This window comes from Cnephaeus nilssonii (assembly GCF_951640355.1).
Source record: "Cnephaeus nilssonii genome assembly, chromosome: 11".
NCBI classification, from domain to species: Eukaryota; Metazoa; Chordata; class Mammalia; order Chiroptera; family Vespertilionidae; genus Cnephaeus; species Cnephaeus nilssonii.
In genome coordinates this window covers 10,990,652-11,012,709 of record NC_137082.1, presented here as the reverse complement: position 1 = coordinate 11,012,709, position 22,058 = coordinate 10,990,652, and positions in this window count along the sequence as shown.

The window sequence follows — 22,058 nt, the reverse complement described above, 5'->3', positions numbered from 1 at the left end:
CAAGAGTTCCATCAAAAAGTTGATGGGACTTGGTGGGCTCAACAAGGGTGAGCCACATATGTAATTTACCTGTTGGAAACGGCTAAATGGCACTTCCCCCAAACCTGAATGGGATTGTTAACTGCCAGACAGCTCAGGGCATTTTATTGCCTCCTGTTGGCCAAACACCTGAACAGCTGTAGGCTATTCCCGAACCTGACAATCTCTGTTAACCCTTTGATACCTTACCCTTTGAAGTGTATATTTCCACCTTGCCTTAGGACAAATTGTGTTTAATAAAAGCACGGGGTCCTGAGACAAGGAGAGTCTTCAGTTCCTTTTTGCTGAAGCTCCTCTGACCCCCCAATTCCTTTCAAAACTATCTTTCGTCCATGGACTCTTTCTTGAATCTACGCGCAGCCCCTTTCTCCAGAATGCTGAACGCTTTGTAAGGCTGGGAAAAGAACCCCGGCACTGATGGTCATCAGAAAACCTTCTTCTTTGGAGCCACGGTGATACATTGTGAGCACAATGAATTGCCACTAGAATGAGGCTTGTATCCTGTTGGTCCATTGTTGATGGTCTCCGGATGGGGTCAGACTCACTTGTGTATGGCCTTTGGTCTTTTTTTTAGAATAGATGGTTGGAAGCAAGGCACTTGGGACACTTATATCATTAGCTAAGTGCAGATATTTCTGACATACGTTCTTTATTCCCAATGAGTGATTTGTATATACTGTTTAAAATTCTCTGTGTACATATTTATGATATAACTAAAGGCTCAATGCACAAATTCGTGCACAGGTGAGGGCTGGCCTGGCCCTTTTCCCTCTCCAGTGTTTACCCAGGTGGTTGGCAGGCGGCCCCACCCTCTGGTCAAACTCTGGTCTAACTCCCAGTTGAGGGGACAATTTGCATATTACCCTTTTATTATATAGGATTTTACACATGAGTTTCCCGATTAGAAAACAAGTATATCATGGGTGCTGGTTTTCCTTAGTTGAATTTTTGAAAGCCAGATGGCTTTAGCACTTACCACTTTTCCAAGTCCCAGGCTATTTTGAAGTTTTGGTATTAGAAACTCTCACATGTAATAAAATGGTATAAAAAGGAAAGTTGAACACAGGACTCAGGATACAATGACCTTGGATGAGAGGAAGGAGAGGATGGGAATGGGAACCATGTGGTTAGATGCACGTTATTGTCACGCCCATCCGATGGTGCTGAGTTTGTGTGGTGGTGAATTTGTGGCTAATAATCATTTGGTTAGGCATCATCCTGATACACCAAGGATGCAGGTTCAATCCCCCGTCAGGGCACATGTAAGAATCAACCAGTGAGTACATAAATAAATTGAGCAACAAATCAATGTTTCCGTCGCTTCCTCTCTCTCTCTCTCTCTCAAATCAATTTTAAAAATTTATTTAAAAACATAAGTAGAGCAGATCATGCTCAGCCAATAATGAGAATATGTCACAAATCATTAAGGTTAATCCAATTATGTGTACCTGAAATTCAAATAAAAAGAGAAAAGAGCCCTAGCCTGTTTGACTCAGTGGATAGAGCATCAGCCTGTGGACTGAATGGTCCTGAGTTCAATTCCGGTCAAGGGCACATGCCTGGGTTGTGGGCTTGACCTTCAGTGGGGGGTGTGCAGGAGGCAGTCAATCAATGATTCTCTCTCATCATTGATGTTTCTATCTCTCTCTCTCCCTTCCTCTCTGAAATCAATAAAGGAAATATATTTAAAATAATAATAATAATACTAGACAAGAACTGCTTGATGCATGGTATCGTATTGTCTTTCACTTTGTCACATTTTTCGTCATTGTTTTCTATGAAGGAAAAGGCAAACAGCCCACCCCACATTTGCCTTTATTTTTGCTTCCTCATCCAAAGAGTTATGTAGAAAGACCCTTTGCAGCATTTAATTAAGAGTTTTATAGAAAGGCTCTTAGGACCATTTAATGAATCAGCAGTGGCTGTATATTTTATCCTTATCTGCCCATGTGTGTAGGTCTGTAACACTGACCTAAAACAAAGGCATGTTTCTAGTTCCTTTGTGTCCACTTAATCAGAACTGGAACCTGCGTGCTCATAAACAGAGGGTGTCAAGAGGGAGGCCACTTAGGTCATGTCAGAAGAACACAGCTGACTCATTCAAGAAATCTTTAATGGGCATTAGGAATGGGCAGGTAGTGGTGCCTGGAACACAGCTGTGAATGAGACTGACTTGGGTCCTATCGACACAAACTCACATTCTAGTGGAGGAAAGAGATGACAAACCATCAAATATACAATTACAAAATGTGATTCTTTGAAATCCCCATTCTCTCAACTCTCTGCTAGGACCTGACACCCAGTAGGTCCCCAGAAAGCACTTAATGCCCCTGGCAGCTGAAACATATAGAGAAAGACTGGCATGGGAGCTTGGGATTTCGTTTCTTCTTGTTTTTGTTTGACTTGTGTGTTTTTTTAAGGAAAAATAGAGAATATTATTCTAGTACATAGAAGTTTTTCTTGAATGGGCTACACTACATTTTGTGCTCTCCATGAATACCCCAGTTTCTTCTGCTTGCCAGATACTGGAACTTTTTCTCCTCTGGAATTTTTTTCCTGGGTCCTTAGAAGAAACACAGAAGAGTCTTTTGCTGGGGCTCTTCCCCAAGTCTGGGCCTGGCCACAAGGTTGTGGAGGGAGGCAGAAGTCCTCCTGACACTCAATTCCTCAGGAGTGAAATAAGGGCCTGCTGCAGGCCGTCATGCGTGCTCGGCCAGATGCTGGGGACACCTGACAGCAAGGCACTGACCGATGCTCCTGTTATTGCTGAGTGGTGACCATGGTGAGAGAATGTACTGAATTGTATTTCAGTTACTCATCGGGGTCATTTCCAGTTTGGGGCTATTATGAAAAAAGCTGCTATAAACATAAATAGACTTATTCACTACATTACTTTCATTTTTTCAAAATAAAGTCCCAATCAGACCTTTTCCCTCTCCACTGTTCACTCTGAAATCTGGGTCCCATTTCCAGGAGGTTGACCATGAACTGCCTTTTCCTAGTGCTCGTCTCAGCCTGCTGTCCTCAGCTCCTCTGGCTGTAAGAGCTGCAACCTGGTCAGCTCAGATCTCTGGGTGGGAGCCCGAGCTAAATTGGCCAGAATTAATGCAAAGGGAAGGCTGCTTTGAAGGGGCAGAGCTCAGAAATTCAGCGTTAAGACTCTCCCCCGGGCCTTATCTTCTGACATCTGGGGATTACAGCTCCGTCCAGCTGACATGGCATATGGAGGGCCACGTGAAAGACACACAGACCACACAGGGTACACTTGCCCCTCGACACGCATGAGGAGTTGGGAAGAATGTTCCAGCAGCCTCTGGAAGGAAGGCGATTGAATGGCGCGGCTTACGCGGGTTGGCAAGCTTACACTTCCCTTCTGTTCCCAGCAGGGGGGCCGTGGGGCTCCTTCAGCGGCTCCCTTGCTCCTTGTCTTCAAGTCTTTTCCCAGCACTTTTTCTGTCAGCACTCGCTTTGCTTCCACTTAAGGCCCTGGAGTAGTGGGGGGAAAAACATTAAAAACGAGGTACACACCCGGAATCAGCTACGTAATTTGCACAGCCCCTTGTTCGTACCAGTAAGAATTTCATGATGGAGACAGCTGAGCATGAAGCCGTGTGGGGCCCTGAGTGACTGCATGGGCCCTGAACACACGGCAGAGGGTGGGCTATTCGGATGTCTGGAGACATTTTGGCCGTCACAGCTGGGGATGGGCAGGCCGATGGGGTTACTGGCAGCTAGTGGGTAGAGACCAGAGATGCTGCTTAACGCCCTGCAATGCACAGGACAGACTCACAACAAAGATCCATCAGACCCCCAAGTTCAGTTGTGTCCAGTTGAGAAATCCTGCTTCAGGCAATGACAATTTTGATATGGGCCAGAAAGAAAAAAAGAAATTAGGGGGTTCTATGAAAACACACAGCCAGGGGTCCTGCCTTGGTCTGGGGAAGGCTCCTCGGAGGAAAAGCCCTTGGAGCGGAGACATGAGGAATTAGTCTGAATTAGCCAAGCCCAGGAGGGCCGGAGGAGGTGACAGATGTTGGGCATTAGGGGGTCAATTCTTAACCTCCTTTTGTTCTCCGTGGAGGTTCAAACCCAAGTGAGAAAGAAACATGGGATTTGGGCCGATGAAGGTGAAAAGTCCACCTTTATAACTAAAAAAGCTACTAGTGTTAACGTAAAAGACCACTGAAACCTGTAAAGAATTTTTGTGAGTTTGTTTGAGCCAAACTGTCGACATATGCTGGGAAGCAGAACCTCAAGGGATGGAGATAATGCTCCCGAGAATGGCAGGTTACTTCTGTATTTATACATTGCCATCAAAGGAAAGGGACGTAGGTGGGTTACATGAAATTCATTGGTAATAGATTAAGGAGGTGGGATAAAGCAAAGCGGGGAAACCTCTGGGATAGGATAAAAAATGAAATGATGGACATATGCTTCTTTTACATAGATGGATAGAGGATAGTTTTACATAATTAACAGTTGACATTAACAGTTGATGATTAACTTGATAACAATAACAATGAGGGAATGTCCTGGTGCCATTTGTTGTGCCCTGAGGGGTCTGGAAAAAAAAAGGGAAGTTACAAGTTACCCAGACATCTCACAGATATGTTATCTTAGAGGCAAAAAGGCAAATGGGCTCAGTCAAGATCTAAGTTGATCTTTGTCAGGGAAAATACTGGCCTAGCACATGGCTACCCACTATAACCTGTCTGTAGTTAAATATTTAATTTTCAGACCATCTTTTGTGGTTATTTTAGGTCTCTGAGTGTGCACAACCGCCAGGCAGGCCTCCCCTGAACGAGTCAGGTTAGCATATGGCCCCTTTCGTCCACACTGGGAACTGTGCCTAGGAGAGAGGAGGCAGGAAGGGGCCACAGTTTATGTCCCAGTTTCCTCTCCCCAGCTCACCATCGGGGTAGGTCAGAGGATGAGAGGGCCAGGGAGGGTCAGAGAAGCAGGAGGGTCCTCGGCCCAGGGGTCTTCTCTGCGGCTGCAGAGGAAACCCCCTGGGGAACTCCGGAAAGCCCTGCGCCAGGCAGCAGTGCAGACCACGCCAGAGTTGAAGGGGCCAGCATTGGCATTTCCTAAAAGCTCCTCCTTTCCCGGGTTTTCAGATAAACTACAGGACACCCAGTGTAAAACAACAGCAACAAAAAACCATTCAAACCTGTGAGGAATTTTTGTGAGTTTATTTGAGCCAAACTGTCGACAATTGCTGGGAAGCAGAACCTCAAGGGATGGAGATAATGCTCCGGAGAATGGCGGGTTACATCTGTATTTATACATTGCCATCAAAGGAAGGGACGTAGGTGGGTTACATGAAATCCATTGGTGATAGACTAGAGAGGCGGGAGAAAGCAAAGCGGGGAAACCCCTGGGATTGGGTAAAAAGTAAAATGATAGACACATACTTAGGTGGGTGCAGGAACAATGAACATGATAACAATGAAGGAATTGGTGGTCTCTGTCCTGGTGCCCAGGTACATTAGGTTGTGCCTCAAGGGGTCCGGAAAAAGGGAAGTTACAAGTTACCCAGACATTTCAAGGGTATGTTATCATAGATGCAAAAAGACAGATAGGCTCAGTTAAGGTAAAGGTTAACCTTGTCAGTGAAGATACCGGCCTAGCACGTAACTATCCACCATGACTGCTTTTAGTTAATGTTTAATTTCAGACCATCCTTTGCGGTGACTTTAGGTCTCTGAGTTTGCAAGACCGCCATGCAGGCCTCCCCTGAGCTTGTCAGGTTAGCATGTGGCCCCTTTCGTCCACACCAGTTAACTTTGTATTTCAGAAAAACAAATACATTTTTTAATCCAAGTATGTCCTAATGATTGCATGGGACATGCTTATATTACAAACGTTATTTATCTGAAATGCCAAGTTAGTGGGAGTCTTGTTTTTTGTTGTTGTTTGTTAATCTTCACCCAAGGATATTTTTCCTTCCTTCCTTCCTTCCTTCCTTCCTTCCTTCCTTTCTTTTTTTTTTTTTTTCTTTTTTGAGAAGAGAGAGTGGAAGGGAGAGGGAGAGACAGAGAAAGAGAAACATCAATGTGAGAGAGACACATCAATTGGTTGCCTCCCACATGCGCCCCAACCATGGCTGGGGATAGAGCCTGCAACTGAGGTACATGCCCTTGACCGGAATTGAACCTGGGACCCTACAGTCCGGGGGCCAGTGCTCTATCCACTGAGCCAAACTGGCTCGGGCAGGAGTCTTGCATTTTTAAAAACCATTTTTTTATTGATTTTTAGAGAGAAAGGAAGGGAGAGGGAGAGGGAGGGAGAGATGGGTGGGAAGAGAGAGAGAGGGAGAGAGAGAGAGAAAAAGAGGGATACATCAACGTGAGAGCAAAACATCAACCTTTACTAGGGCATTGAACGGGTAACCTTTTGGTGCACATGACAATGCCCAACACACTGAGCCACACCGGCCAGGGTGGGTGTCTTGTATTTTTAGTTGCGAAATCTGTCAACCCTGGGATCCCAGGTGACTCCCACCTGCAGCCAAGGCTGAGAAGCACTGCCGAGGAAGCAGGAAGAGTGGGAAATAGGTGTCCTTCGCCTACATCCTCCCACCTTTGGTTCCTGACCCTGAAGCAGAACTGTTAAGTCTGTGAACAGCTGGGGTGCGCTGACCCCATGGGGAACAGCAGTCCTTCAGGCCAGTCCTGGGCCTGCCTTCTTGTTCTCCTATACCAGTCAGTGCTCCTTATGGATCTTTCTAGAGCAGTGGTTCTCAACCTTCCTAATGCCGCGACCCTTTAATACAGTTCCTCATGTTGTGGTGACCCCCAACCATAAAATTATTTTTGTTGCTACTTCATAACTGTTAATAAATGGTAATGTAAATATCTTAGGCTCTACAGCAGCGGTTCTCAACCTGTGTGTCATGACCCACAGGTTGAGAACCGCTAGCAGGGTCGCCTAAGACCATCGGAAAACACAGATATTTACATTATGATTCATAACAGTAGCAAAATAGAAAGGTTGAGAACCACTGGTCTAGACAGACTGGCTCAGCAGTGGGCTGGAAGAAAACCACATTTTAACATCCACAGAAAGCATGGTCAGTACTCCCTCACCGAAAGTGCATTTCCTGTTTCTTTCTCCATATCCAGTTATGGCCAGCTTTGTTTTCCAGCACGGCCCATCAGGGGTTTGGTAATGAGGTTATATGTACTCCCATAATAAAACCCACCCCAATGGCTTTGATCCTATAGCTCATAAGGGCAAGTGGATTTGAACTCAGCTTTTAATTCCCTTGGACTTCAGTTACAAGGACTCTTTGACATTAATTTGCCTCAGAGAATACAATAAAGCCTTTCTTATTCAGAGTGGAGTCAATGGACAGTTAACTATGCAAGCAGGGATAGGACACCCTGATTGGCCAGGTCTGGTCACATGCCCACCCCTGGAACTGGGCTGGGTACAGCTCCACCCCATCGCAGGGACTGTAAGTGAGGGACAGGTGGTTCTGGTGTTAAAGTGCAGGTTTTATTATTATTCAGGAATGGTGAGGCCCACAGATTAGGGGATGAATGCCCTTACTCTCACAGATCCCAAGAGGAGGGGGCATGCCCTGGGGCATCCACCTCGGGAGGAACTGGGGTGGGTCAGGAGCCTGGGGAGGTGGGGGTGGGGTGGGAGAGGGGCGGTGCAAACTTGGACCAGAAGCTTTATTGTGGTTGCCAGGAAGAGGAGGAGCAGGGAGGTGGGGTGAGCAGGTTGAGGATTGGCTCCTTTAAAAGATCTCAGAGGCTGGGGGCCGACTGGGCCCTGGGCGATCAGGGCCGGTGGAGAGCCAGAGGAGGAGGTTGGGGCTCTGGGCTCCGGACGGAAAGTGTGCTTCTGGGCGCAGTGTTTACTATCTCCGGGGACTGGCTAATTCAGGGAGGGGCAGTCCCCCCAGAATCAGCAGGGTCCCAAGATGGCAAAGCATCAAAAATACATACTAAAGTGATGTGATTAATGCAGTTCTCCAAACGAAAACCCACTGTCTGTGGCCAGAAGTGGAGGCAGCTGCCAGCCAGGCAGGAACAGAAGATCCACCACCCAGTTCCAGCCACTCTGCCCCCAAATTCCAACTCTGCTTCCTTTGTCCGTGTTCATCCTCACGCTCCCAGATGGCCCGTCTTCCTCTGCCACTGGGATTGAGTGCACCCACACGCCTCCAGGTTGGTCCCGTCCTGAGATCCCTGACAGTATGACCCGGTCTTCTCCAGGCTCCTCGGTCCCAGGTCACGGGGCCCACCGGGCCACATCTGCCGCTGTCATTCATTCGGGTCCCAGTCGGGGAAAGGCTGACAGCTGACGGGGGCGGGGGGGTCTCACTTCCCCTGGCACTGGGCCCTCTTGATTTATCAAACCACCCGGAAGCCGTGCCTGCTGTCGCAGGAGCAGGGCAATCCGAGCCATTTCACCTTTGTCTTCAGGCGCCGCGAACAGGATCGCTAGTCAGCTCCAAGGCCGGCGCTGGGCAGAGCGAGAGACACACCGTCAGGGCAGCTGCCACCTGACCGAGGGAAGACTGTCAGGTTTTGAGACACTTTGGGCTGTTTAAGGGGCTTTGTCCTTTTTGTTCCCACCTCCCTCGTCACTGAGATGCTTCCCCAGGGGGCTGGGGGTTCTTTAGAAGCCGAAGATTGGAAGGCACCGCCTTTGTGGTTGTATGATTTATTCCCAGGACGGGGAGCTGATGCATGGAGGGGCCTTGAGCGCGGGTCCTGGGTTCTGTGTGGGGAGAGAGGGCTCGGGCGTCTTCTGGAGCAGGAGGGTCTTTTTTTTTTTTTTTTTAAACATATTTTATTGATTTTTTTACAGAGAGGAAGGGAGAGGGATAGAAAGTTAGAAACATCGATGAGAGAGAAACATCGATCAGCTGCCTCCTGCACACTCCCTACTGGGGATGTGCCCGCAACCAAGGTACATGCCCTTGACCGGAATCGAACCTGGGACCCATCAGTCCTCAGGCTGACGCTCTATCCACTGAGCCAAACCGGTTAGGGCTCGAGCAGGAGGCACTTGTGCCCAGCCCTCAGCCTTCCCTTTTCTCTAGCAGCCGCTTTAGCTCACATCTTACTCCAGCAGGAGTTTGCACACCCACTGAACCGTGTTCTCTGCTGCTTGCAAATTGTGTGAAGTGAGCAGTGACCCTGGCAACGGACTGAGTTTGGGTTTGTTCCAAGGGATTATTTTGGGGTCATTTTGATCTGTACAAACCCAAAGAAGTTTGCTCTGTGGCACCGGTCTTCCCCAGCCCTCCTTCCCTAACCCGCCCTTCCTCCGTGTCCTAGGCTCTTGTAGCATCACCGCCGCCCTTCCCTGTGCTGAGGCCACAAACCTTGTAGTCATCGTTGCCTCCTCTTGCCCTCTTATCCCCACATCCCACCTGTCATCAAACCCTGTTGGCTCTACCCTCAAAATACACCCGGAGTCTGCCCATTTCTCACCGCCTCCTCTTGGGCTTCTAGAATGATCCGTCTCATCCTGCTCTTCCGGCTCCTACCTGGCCCACCTCCATCTGTTATCCCACGGCAGCCGGAGGGAATCTGTTAACACCATGCTCAAAACCCTGCCCTGGCTCCATCTCACTCAGACCAACAACCACACTGAGCAGGGCACGGCCACCTGCCCTCTGACTTCGACACCTGGTCTCCGATGCTCCCTCCTGCTCACTTCGCCCCCTCCTCGCTCTACACTGCCTCACTGTTGAGCCTCCAACACGCCAAACGTGTGCCTCAGGCCCTTTGCATAGGCCAATCCTGCTGCTTTGCCCATATGTCCTTCCTTAGGAAGTCCTTTCCTAATTGCTTCATTTAAATAAATTAAAATTTAAAAATGCAATTTAAAACCGCCTGTCCTCTCAGGATTCTTCTGTGCTTTGCTTTTCTCCATGGCGTGCCACCTCCTGACACACTGTTTTCCTTGTTTATTTGTTTACTCTCTGTCTCCATCACTAGAACATCCACTCTAGGAGGGCGGGGACTTGCGTCTGTGTTGTTCCCTGCTGTATCCTAGTGCCTAGAACACAGTAAATGCTCAATAAATATTTATCAAATGATTGATTTAATCACTCTGGCAACCATCTTATGGTCTGAACAAGAGTTTGGAACTGTTGATGACCCTTAAAAAAATCTGCACGATGCGTCTGAATTTTGAGTATGCATAAGGGTTCCCTTTTGTCCAGAGCTCTCAGAAGCAGTTCACTTGCCAGTTTGGTGGCTGAGGGAATGAGTAACCTATTACTCTTCCTTGTGAGTGAAAAGTTCCATTGATACTGTGTCTCCACATTCTTTGAAAATGTCATTGGGGATGAGTCACGGGCCAAGGGATTGCACCATGAAGCTGACCCATGAGCCAACTCAATGACTAAATCTTCCCATGTAATGTCACCAGAGTCAGAGATGACCTCCCCTCCACCAAAAAAAAAAAAAAAAAAGGAAAAGCAATTTCACTGGGGATACAGGAACCATATTGGGTGTGGGTGTGCCAGACCTGGGCAGGGTGGCATAGGTCAAAGGCATGACCTTCAGGGACACTTCTAACTGCCTGGCAAGTCACTCCACTTCTCCGAGTTTCCTTGTGTGTAAAGTGGGGATGATGTTCTTGTCCATTCATTCAACCAATATTCATTGACCACTGAAAAGGGGCTGGAGATGTTGAGTGAGCCAGACAGACAGGCAGCTGTGTCCTTGAAGCTCACTGTTGGTGAAAAAATAGATGATAAACAGGTAAGAAAAGATAGACATGAATTGCACTATTGAGAATATCATCAACCAAGATAGTGGCAGAGAGTTACGGGCCAGCCGGCTTGGGACCAATGTTAGCAGGGCCATCAGGAGGACTTGGCACCAGGTAGACAGGCCATGAGCAAATCTGGGCAGAGGGACCAGCAAGGGCAAAGGCTCTGAGGTGGGAACAAGCTCAGTGCATTTGAGGACAGAGACCAGTGTGGCTGGAGTTGGGGTAGGAGGTGAGGGGACAGAATAAGGTCAGGGTCAAAGGATGTTTGGGGGGTGGGGTGGGGGACACGGTGAGCAATTTGTTCTATGGACCCACCAAGGACAAAATGTCGTTATGTAAGAGGGCATGAATGCAACAAGGGGAGTCCTCCCTTCTGGTATGTCTCACTGGGGGGAGGGGGATGGACCCCCACTGAAGACCTCCTGGTGGGCTTTCCCCTGGGCTTCCTCAAGCCTGCAGACATTCCCAGGAGAAAACCAGGCTGCCCAGGGCAGTGGCATACTGGGAAACCAGAGAGGGATCCTGGAGAGGGTGCAGGTGGCTGGGAGTCTGGGTCACCCTTCAACCTGGGCCACATTTGAGCCCTTCGTTATCATTGAAAAACAGCGGCGTGGTGAGTGGGCTCATGGGAAGTCCCTTCAACACTGCAAGGCCACATTTCTGGGGCCTGGCCCTGGGAGCGTCCCGCCTTCAGTCTCTGACGAAAGCTGAGACCATCAGCCTTTCTGATTTGCAGCTTCAGCAGGATCAGCCTGACAGCTGTGTTTCACTACCAGGAGGGGGCGCTAGATCCCTTTTAAAAAGCTCGTCATTATGGACACTTACATATTTTTTTTAAAAATATAACATTCTTTCAATCAACTTTTAAAAATAAAAAAGAACTTACTTTAGTCTTGTTTTTAGCAATGATACTCATTACATCACAGATTTTCTGTACTGGTTTAGTTTTTCCCTAATATATATGAAAATAAGTACATCTCAACCACCACAGCAAAAGAATTTTTTTTAGCCCTAGCTGGTTTGGCTCAGTGGACAGAGCGTCCGCCTGTGGACTGAAGGGTCCCGGGTTTGATTCCAGTCAAGGGCACATGCCCGGGTTGCGGGCTCGATCCCCAGAGGGGTTGTGCAGGAGGCAACTGATCTATGATTCTCTGTCATCATTGATGTTTCTATCTCTCCCTCTCACTTTCTCTCTGAAATCCATAAAAATATATAGAAAAAAGAAACTTTTTATGCTGCACTTCCCGTGAAACAGGCATTGTTCTAACAGCTTTATAACTATGGCCTCACTTAACTCTCACACCGCGTTATGAGGGGAGCACATTATCATCACTCCCTTAGAGGTTGGCAGACTTGCCCTGTGGCAAGTGTCAGAGGTGTTAACATGAGGCGTCTGGAGGGGTCCGAACCATGGAAACAGAAGGTTGAATGGAGGCTGCCAGGGGCTGGGGGGAGAGGGACGTGGGGAATTTTTCAATGAATATAGAGTTTCAGTTTTGCAAGATGAAAAGGTTCTGGAAATCTATGGCACAATGACGTGAATGTGCTTAACACTACTGAACTGTACCCATAAAAGTGGCTCATATGATAAATGTAATGTTATGTGTTTTACCATAATTAAAGTTTTTTTTAAAGTAAGATAACTTTTAAATAATTTGAAGCCTAGCCATTTAGATATTCCCCAATGCAAAATAAAGGTTCAAGGGCGATAGGAAGAAAGGCGTGAGTGGTGGACCCCACAGTGGGGTCAAGGGGGAGCACAGAGAGTGGGGACCTCTCAGCCCACCTTGTGGCAGCCAGGCTCCCGGCTGTCGCCCCAGGGCCCTTTTCTGGGAGACGATTCTGAGCAGGGTGGACCGTGAGCTTGATCTTAGATACCATTTTTTAAAAGTAAGTATGATGTCACTTTATCATGTATGTACTTATCCTTTCCTCAACTAAGTGTAATGAGACTCTGCCAAATGTTGTCGCTTTAAGGATTATGCTTCAGGTTTATTTAAACTTTCCAACTTGAACTTAAAAAAAGAGAGAGATGTTTGTCCATGCTTTTAAATACTCTAAATAACACAAAAAGAGTAAAAAGGGAGCATCTTCCCCACCCGAACCTGAGCGCCCAGTTCCCTGCCCCAGAGCAGCCCTGGTTATCGGCCTCTCGTGTCTCCTTCCTGAGAAGGTCTGTGCGCACCAGCAAAGATGCCGAAGCACCTCCTTCTCTCCGACCCACAGGTGAGCTTGCTCCCCACACCGCTCCACACCTTGCTATTTTCACTTCGCGGTGCACTTTTGAGATTGTTCTAGATCAGTACATGTACGTAAACCAAACCCTTTTTAACAGCTCAGTTAGAATTACACTGTATCCATGTACCATGATCAAATTAACCACTCTTTTAACGAAGGGGCTCATTATCATCTTCTCCTTTCTTCTGTCTTAGAGTTCCCTTTGGCAGTCTGCTGGAATCTATGGACTTCTCAGAAAAAAGAATTTTTACATGCATGAAGTAAAATACATAGGAATACAGGGAAGCCAATCATATGGAAATGCAGTCCTAGCCATGATACTCTGGAAGTCTGTGGATGCTGGGATAAGGACCCCAAACTAATTTCTAGTCTGTTTTCCACTACGAATATGAATTTGTGAATGCTGTAATGAATATCCTGGTACACATGCCTACTTATTTATGGAGGTTTACTTGCTAGACATGGAATTGTTGGGGTAAAGACCTAGTGCCTTAACAACGAAAAGGGTGTTTATACCAGTAATACTAGTGCTAAGGGGTGGTAGTGAGGGTCAAATCCTGCCAAAATAGAAGGACCCTTGCCTTCTGTTGGGATCCACAGGTGGTGGACAGGTAGGAAATACATAAACGATAAATAATATTAGCTATGAAGGAGATCAGTCCTGGTTAATGTGACGAGAGGGACTGAGTGGGGAGGCGGCTGATGGCCTCTTACAAAAGGATGGCCAGGGCGGGGCTATTTGAGTTTGAGGACTGAAGAATAGCACGTAGCCAGGCATGTGCAGATTTGGGGGGAAGATTATAGCCTTCTCATGCTTACATTACCCAAGCTTTGGGGTTGACTTCTAATCTGAGGTTGAAGCCATAAGACAATTGTGGCGAGAGCTCACCTATACCTACGTATGACATGGACCAGAGACAGCCTGAACACTCTCCCCTGGCCAGTATGGAAAGGTCCAGAAGAACATGGGGAATACAGAGGGTCCCTCTCACAAGAATGTCTTCCAGATACATAGGTACGTTAGGATTCTTACCTCCCTTATGGAACTTGATAAACGTGGATATTTCATTAGCAGGGTCAGCGGGGAGAGCTGACTTGACCCAGGTTGTAGTTCTGGGAAAGACCAGTAGGTGGAGGTGAAGGACAAGGAACAGACGGCAGTTCTTTGCAGCCTCCAGACCATTGCAATTCAGATTGAGCCCCTCGCTGCCCAGGCTAGCTCGAGAGCGTGAGTATCTGAATGCCAGCTTCTGGCACATTAATCTGTCCGAGTACATATGAGCTCCAAAGGAGGGAAATTAATGACAATTTATGTAGCACCTGTTATGGGCCAGGGGACCGCAAAGCTTATTTACGTGCAAACTTCTGCCTCCCCCCTTTGCCACTACTGTATACGTCAGGGGTCCCACAGGGAACAGAAACGAGGGGGAAAGGCATGGGGTGTGACAAATACGTGTGCTCTTTTGTAATATTCTTTCCCCCACTTTGGGTAAGCATCCTAAGCACAGAGAAAGTTTTCTATTATAAGAAGCATTACAATGAACACTTTAGCTGGAGGTCAAACAGGGATGGGTCTGCCTGCTGCTGGTGCAGACTCCGAGCCCTGGGCACAGGACAGCATAGGGCCATTTAAAGGGACAGCTGTTCATCAGCTGCTCGGTGGGAATGCAGGCTGCTGCTGCCAAGAAGCCTGGAATCTAGATTTTTATGTAAAAGCTCCAGGTTTTAAAATGTTAGTGACTCAGCATACAATATGTGGTGCCAATAAAAGGATTCTTTGGGCTGGATGCAGTCTCCCATGTGCAAGATGCACACCTCCCCCCCCCCCCCCCCCGGCACCCTTGTACCAGGAAGAAAGAAACATCCTTATCCCCAGAGACGTGGAGTTGAGGCGAAGAAAAATCTGTACAAAGAGACTTAAAAAATAACTCATCTTCCTCCAGTCTCCCCATATATTTAGTGACTTTTCCATCATCGCTATCCTTTGTTCAACCTAGAATATTAGGTATAGTCTCCACTTTGGGTCTTTATCTCCCTAGGAGGGTTCTGCGGCACATACAATTTTTATTAAATAAACTTTATGCTGTTCTCTTGTTACTTGATTTTGTTAGAGTCCAGCTGAGAACTGAGGGTAGAAGAAAAAAGAATATTTTCCTTCCCTACACCATTGCCTATCTATAATAATAAAAGCCTAAGCGACCATCACAACCAAACAGACGACAGAACAGGCTGCGTGGGGTGACCAGACCGGCAGGGGGGTTAGTGAGGGGTGACCAAACGACTGAGCAGCAGGCTGCGTGGGGCGACCAGGCCAGCAGGGGGGTTAGTGAGGGGCGACCAAACAACCAAATAGTAGACTGCGTGGGGTGACCAGGCCCGCAGGGGGGGGCAGTTGGGGGCGATCATGCCGGCAGGGGGGGCATTGAGGGGTGACCAGGCTGGCAGGGGGGCAGTTAGGGGTGACCAGGCTGGCAGGGGGGCAGTAAGGGGTGACCAGGCCAGCAGGGGGGGCAGTTGGGGGTGGCCAGGCCAGCAGGGGGGGCAGTTAGGGAGGATCAGGCAGGTAAGCAGGTGAGCAGTTAGGAGCCAGTGGTCCTGGATTGTGAGAGGGATGTCCCGGATTGGAGAGGGTGCAGGCTGGGCTGAGGGTACCTCTCCCCCCGTGCACGAATTTCGTGCACCGGGCCTCTAGTCCTATATAATAAAAGGCTAATGTGCAAATTGACCCAACAGTGGAACAACCGGTGGTTGCTATGATGCGCACTGACCACCAGGGGGCAGACGCTCAATGCAGGAGCTGCCCCTTGGTGGTCAGTGAACTCCCACAGGGGGAGCGCCACTCAGCCAGAAGCCAGGCTCACATCTGACGAGTGCAGTGGTGGTGGCAGGAGGCTCTCCGCCTCCGTGGCAGTGCTAAGGACCCCTTGGGGGATGTCCGACTGCTGGCTTAGGCCTGAGCTGGCAGTCGGACATCCCCTGAGGGGTCTCGGACTGCAAGGTGAGGCCCCCCCGCCCAGTGCATGAATGTCATGCACCAGGCCTCTAGTTACCAATAAAATCCCAATATTTTCATGTTACATTACAATTGCTGAATACATATAAAGATATCTTGAAATATTGTTTATGCTCAGAAATATCTCCAAATTATGGTCATTATTAGAACCATGGCTATATCTTGTTAATTAATGGGGTTAGTAAAGAAACTTGTTTATTACTGAACAACTTATTTGTTTTAAAAATATTCTGATAAAGCTGTATTTCAGTATAATAGGCTTCTATTGCAATCCGATACAGAGTCTGTACTTCTAGTGCTTCCCAGGGGTGTGGGTGCCACTGGTCCATGGACCACAGTTTGAGTAGCAAGGGTTGAGAGCACACTCAGGCTCACTGCAAACCAGCTACTGTAAACCAGCGACCCCAACAAGGAGAGAGTCTGTGATCACCCAAAAAGCACATCTGTATTCCCGAGGCAAACACCCCCCTTTCCACTGGGTTGTCCAGGGCCCAGGTTTGCAGGGCAAGCCAGCTGTGAATACAGGGTGTCCCCCCAAAATGTATAGATACTTTAACAGTTAATAGCTGTAGATTCTATTGCATTTTGAAAATGAAATGTATTCTGCCCTTTAATTATTCAAAGTGTGTGTACATTTGGGGGGAGGGCACCTTGTATATATTTCCCTAAAATCCATGCACACCACTGGCAGGCAGCATCCGTCACAGGCTCTGGTTACTGGGTTTGCTTTCTGATTTCTCGTCCCTCCTGCTTGGGTGCAGTGTGATTGCATTACTCTCTCCTCCTCTTTCCTCCTTTATTTTCACTTACTTTTCACCTCACAGCAGCCTGGGTCAACGTGCAAATGAAAGGCAGTCCAGGGGAAGAGGAGAACTCGTGCTGGTCCGCCTGTTGGAAAGAGACTGAAGTGATTATTTTTCTCTCTCCCTCTCCTGAGCAAGTAGAGGCAGGTTTGCTGCAATTGCTAGGAGGGACAGCATTGCCATTTGAGCTCCCAGGAATGCTTCTTTTTCTTGTTTGAAGGAGTCTCTGTTCTGGCTCCCCCATGGCCCTGCTCCCTCTTGCTGCTGCTCACAGAGGAAGGCTCCAGGGCTGGGTGGCTCAGCCGGGCAGAGCCAGGTCATGTGTGACCGTGGCAAGCTCCTTATCCTAACTGTAAGATGGGGATAGTGCCAGTGCCCGCTGAGCTGGGCATTCCCCAGACCCATCTCTGCCCAGGGAGGCTGACTGTTAGGGCCTGCACCACTCGGGCAGGCGGGCGGGGGTTCTGCCTCCTGGATTCTGGCTGGGTTTGCAAAGGCAGGCACTGGCAGAGACGGGGGATGGGGATTTATTAACTGTTTCCTTCCTGCTCTGGGCTGCAGCTGTGCTTTCTCTCTGACCAAAGCTCCTTCCAGGAAGATGCCTCTCCAGCTCCAGGCCTTGGGATGTATGCCGATTACCAACTTATTGCCTCTCTGATACCCACTCTAGCCATAATGGACAGAGTTCCTTACCAAGCATCTCTCCTTTGCCCTGAGTGCAATATTAGGCTTTCTCAGTAGGGGGCGCTAGAGGGACACTACTGGCTCTGCCTGTTTACATGCTTCCCTCTCTCTCAGACCCCACAGTGTAGCATGTCCCCAGGGCCTGGCCAATGAGAGCATTGGCTCCTCATGACCTCACTGACTGGGTGGACACATGGTTTACGCTACTCCAGTCAGAGCGAATCTCTGAACTTCTGGCAGGAGCTAATCGAAAGGTATCTTGCTCTTTCCTGTTGGACTTGAACTTGAGAAGATGAGCGGCTGGGCTGCTGAAGCCGTGTTGTCACCATGAAGGGAGAGTCCTGAGCTGGCAGGTGGACCAGGAGTGAAGCCGACAAGATGGAGATTGTAAGGAGGAGGGAACGGCCTCCCTCCTGGTGACACTGAAGCTGGCATGACCTGGGGACTTTTCAGTTATGTGAGCCTAGGAATGTCCTCTCTTCAAACTCTGCTCCACCACCACATGCCCTTCCCCCACGCCCCAAGACAGTTTGAGTTGGGTTTTCTGCTAGTTGGAATCATAATAATCTTGTCTAATACAATGTCCATTTTAATTTTTACAAAGTGGCTTTAGGAAGGAACTATTACCAAATATCTCCTCTTTGCCAGGCACTGCCTAATCTCATTTGGTCCTCTCCTCGTCCTCACTCAGCCCTGGGAGGAAGGCGTTATCATTACCCCTTATTTCCGGACGAGGAAAACAGTGTTCAGAGAAGTTCGGTAATTAGCCCAGGGCCACCCAGCTAGTGGAAGCCAGAGCCGTGGGTCCCAGCAGGGGAGTACGTGCTGGCCACAGGGGGGGCAGGGGCAAAAAATCCAGATCCCAGAGTAACTGCCCCACGATGCCGTTCCCCCACGTTCATTACCCGCCTGCTAATGAGAAGATCTCCAGATTGTGGTTCTGCCAAGTCTGTTGTAACCAAGTGTGAAAACTCACCTGCAATCAGCAGCCGCCGCTGTGCAGGCAAATGAGAAATGTGTGAAAGTCCCTGGAAATGCTGCGCAAAATCAGGCCAGAGCACGCTCTCATGGCCTCCTGTGTGCTGTTCATTTATCAAACCCTGTTTGCTGCTGCTAGTTGAGTTAGGGGTGGGGTGGGGGGGGGGAATAATTAACAATAATAGTAATAGCTACTATTTATTGAGCACTTACTGTGGGCCAGTTCGCGGTGCTTTAAATTCTTTATTTCACTTAATCCTCATAGAGGATGAACACGAGGTTCAGTAACTTGCCCGGAGACACACACCAAGGCCGTGGCTTGTCAGGGAATTGAACTCGAGATTCTTTGGCTCCAAAACCCAAGATAATTCTGTTGGTTTGGGACTTGCAACCCTGTCTGCCTCTCCAGGTTGTCACACTCACAGAATAGGACGTGCCTGTTTGGGATGGTTCAAATGAGGAAAATGACATGGGTTGCCTGCTCCAAGGCGAGAGGGCCACGTTCAGCCTCAGGACCCTCGTGCTGTCGAAGGCGTCTTGGTGCTGACGTCCACAGGACCTTGCTGGACTTCTCATTCAGACCCAGCCCCGATGGAAGAAGAAAGAGCCGATAGCTGAGGGCCACAGAATAAAGGGATTGCTTCCTTCCCGCAGGCCCCCTCCCCTCCCCACAACCATCCCAGATACCTGGGTTGACTGTCACTGCGGAGTGATTTTTATGTCAATTGCATAGAGCCCCGAGCCTCTAAAGTGAGGAGGCATTTCGCTCCTAATCGACTTTGTGGAGAAATAGCTTCTGTCCATTTAGCAGTGATTTTGGCCACCTATTAGGTCGATTTGTCACATAGAGAATGATTCTAAGTACTTTGTTGTTTTGGTTCTATGCATATATAATAATAAACATGATGGAATACCAATAGCTACCAAGTAATATAGTCCCATCAGGTTATTCTTCCTCCTGTTTTGTTTTTTTTTTTAAACAAGGCCAGTTGTAGCTTTAAATTTATTTCAACAAACTTATTTATTTGGACTTTTATAGGTCATTTGGGTAAGCAGCATGTTCTTTCCAGAAAAGAAAATTAAAATCTTTCAGGCTCTGGTTTATGGTTTCAAAACAAAGTCCTATAGTATCTTTTCATACATTTAACTCAAAATACAAGGATGTTAATGGAGGACTAAACTCACATGATAGAGGTTGTCTCCAAGCAGAAATCATTGGGTGACTCTAGGGGGTGGGTTGTTTGCCCATCAAAATGGTGGTGTCAGCAAATAGGAATGGATGGTAATAAGATTCACGCCATGAACTAGATGAACAAATATGGGCTGATGTGTTTGTGTGTTTTTATGGGACTCTGTACAGAAGTAAGGGACTCAGGAATTCATTTATTCAGCAAGTATTTGCTAAGCACCTACTATGTGCCAGGTGTTATCGGAGACTGGGGATACTGCTGTATCCCCATGGGGCTGGCCAGCTAGTGGAAAAAGAACAACCATGAGCAAATAAATACATAATGTGTTGGGGGATAATACAGGTTTTAGAGAAGGACAATGCAGGGTTAAGGGGGCTGGTGCTTTAAAATATAGATTTTATTATTATGCAGGTGGCAAGGCCAGTAGATCAGGAGACGACTTCCATTGAAAAGACATTTTTTTTATTCGCACAGATCCCAGGAGGAGGGGGCAAGCCACACCATGGGGGCCCCTGGGGAAGCACCAGGGCTGGTCTGGGGAGAGAGACGGGGGAACAGTGGGCACAAGCCTTCACTGTGGGTTCTGAGGGAAGGAATGGACAAGGCAGGCAAGCAGGCTTAGGACTGGCTAGTTTGAATGGTTTCAGCGGCTCTGCAGTATGGGGGGGCTGTCCCCTAGGGCAGGGGTGGGGAACCTTTTTTCGGCCAAGGGCCATTGGATAATAATAGCATCATTCACTTAGTGTAACTCACTTAATATAGACTCATGTTGCTATGAAAAAAGCTCCTAGATTTATTGAATTTCTAGTCTTCCTGTGGTTGTCTTGGCAAGGCCAGGCCAAAAGATTTTGTGGGCCTTGTATGGCTGGGTGTTCTCCACCTCTGCCCTAGGGGTACCTGGCCCTGGGGTGACAGGCAGGTGGGTGGTGGCCCGCAGTATGAGGGCCTGATCAAGGAGGTAGTGGGGTCTGGGGTCTGGATGGACTGGTTTGTATTTGAGAAGCATGCTGCTACTACCTCTAGGAATTGGCGAACCCTGGGAGGGGCGGGCTCTTCAGGGTCTGCTAGGCCACAGATATCAAAGCATCCGAATACAGAAAATAGGAGGCCTGGGTAACAGCCTGGGGTATGCCGGGAGTGTGATCTTTTATACTGGGCTGCCGGGAGGAGGTCAGATAAGGCCTTTCTGTTCAAGTGTCTTTTGAGCAGAGACCGAATGAGGCGATGAAGCTAGTGACGGGGGGGATACCTTAGGGAAGAGTCTTCCAGCCAGAGCAAACAGCAAGTGCAAAGGCCCTGAGCTGCTACTGCACTTGTCTGTCCCATGAAGACAGTGGGCTGGTATGTCTGAAGGAGAGAGGAGGGAGAGGCAAGGAGACCAGGAAAGGGAGGTGGGGCCGAAGGAGACTCTGGCTCTGACTGTGAGTGGATGTCACCAGCTTTTTTGCTATGAGGGGAGGATGAGCAGGAGCTGACTTGGGTTCTAGCAGGTCCCTCTGCTGTTGTGCAAGAATGGACGGAGAGGGGGCAAGAGCACAGGGAAGCCAGGGAGGAGGCTCGGCAGCAATCCCGGTAGGAAAGCATGAGGCTGCACAGGGGAGGAGGTGAGTGCACTCCTGTCATTACACACGTGCAGAAGTACTTTATTCTGTGTCTTCTCCATCATGTAACCGGCCCCTCTGGGACAGGGACCCAATCCAGTTCTGTGGTGTCTGTTTTGTCCCCAGTTGCTTTGATAGCATCGGTTTCAGGGTAAAGCCTCTAGAAATGTTCATTCAAGGATGTCTACTTTGCACGTCTGGGTTTTCTCCTGGGAGGACGCGTGCCCCCAGCAGGGGCATGTTCCCTTGCCCACCCACTCCCTGGGCAGCTGGAGAAATGTCCGGGTCTTCCCTACCTCTGGGCCTTTGCACTGGCTGCTCTCTCTGCTCGGATCACTGCTCCTCCCCCACCTCCACCTCCAGCTCCCTTTTCAGTGCCACCTTCTCAGAGAGTCCTTCCCTGACCCTCGTATGTGGCTGCTCTGCACCTCCCCCCAGCCGGTCGGTCTCTGCCAGGCCGCCTCGTGCTCACCACCGGAAATGACTGTCTCCCGTTCACATGTCCCTCCCCATCACTGTGTGGGTCCCACAGGAACAGGGGCTAGTTCTGAAACCCTCACTGGGGCAGGAGCTGGTGCCGGTGCCCATCCCGATGCCCTTCAGTGGCTGGGGTGCCCATGCTCAGCAGCTGCGGGTGCAGGTGCTAAATCCCACCTGCACTCTTGGGAGATGCCAATTAGTGCTGAGTCACTGGATATGCCAGGGGTGTCAGGACAGGACCAGAACCAGGCAGTGGCATGACAAAAGTTGATTCTGTCTTTAT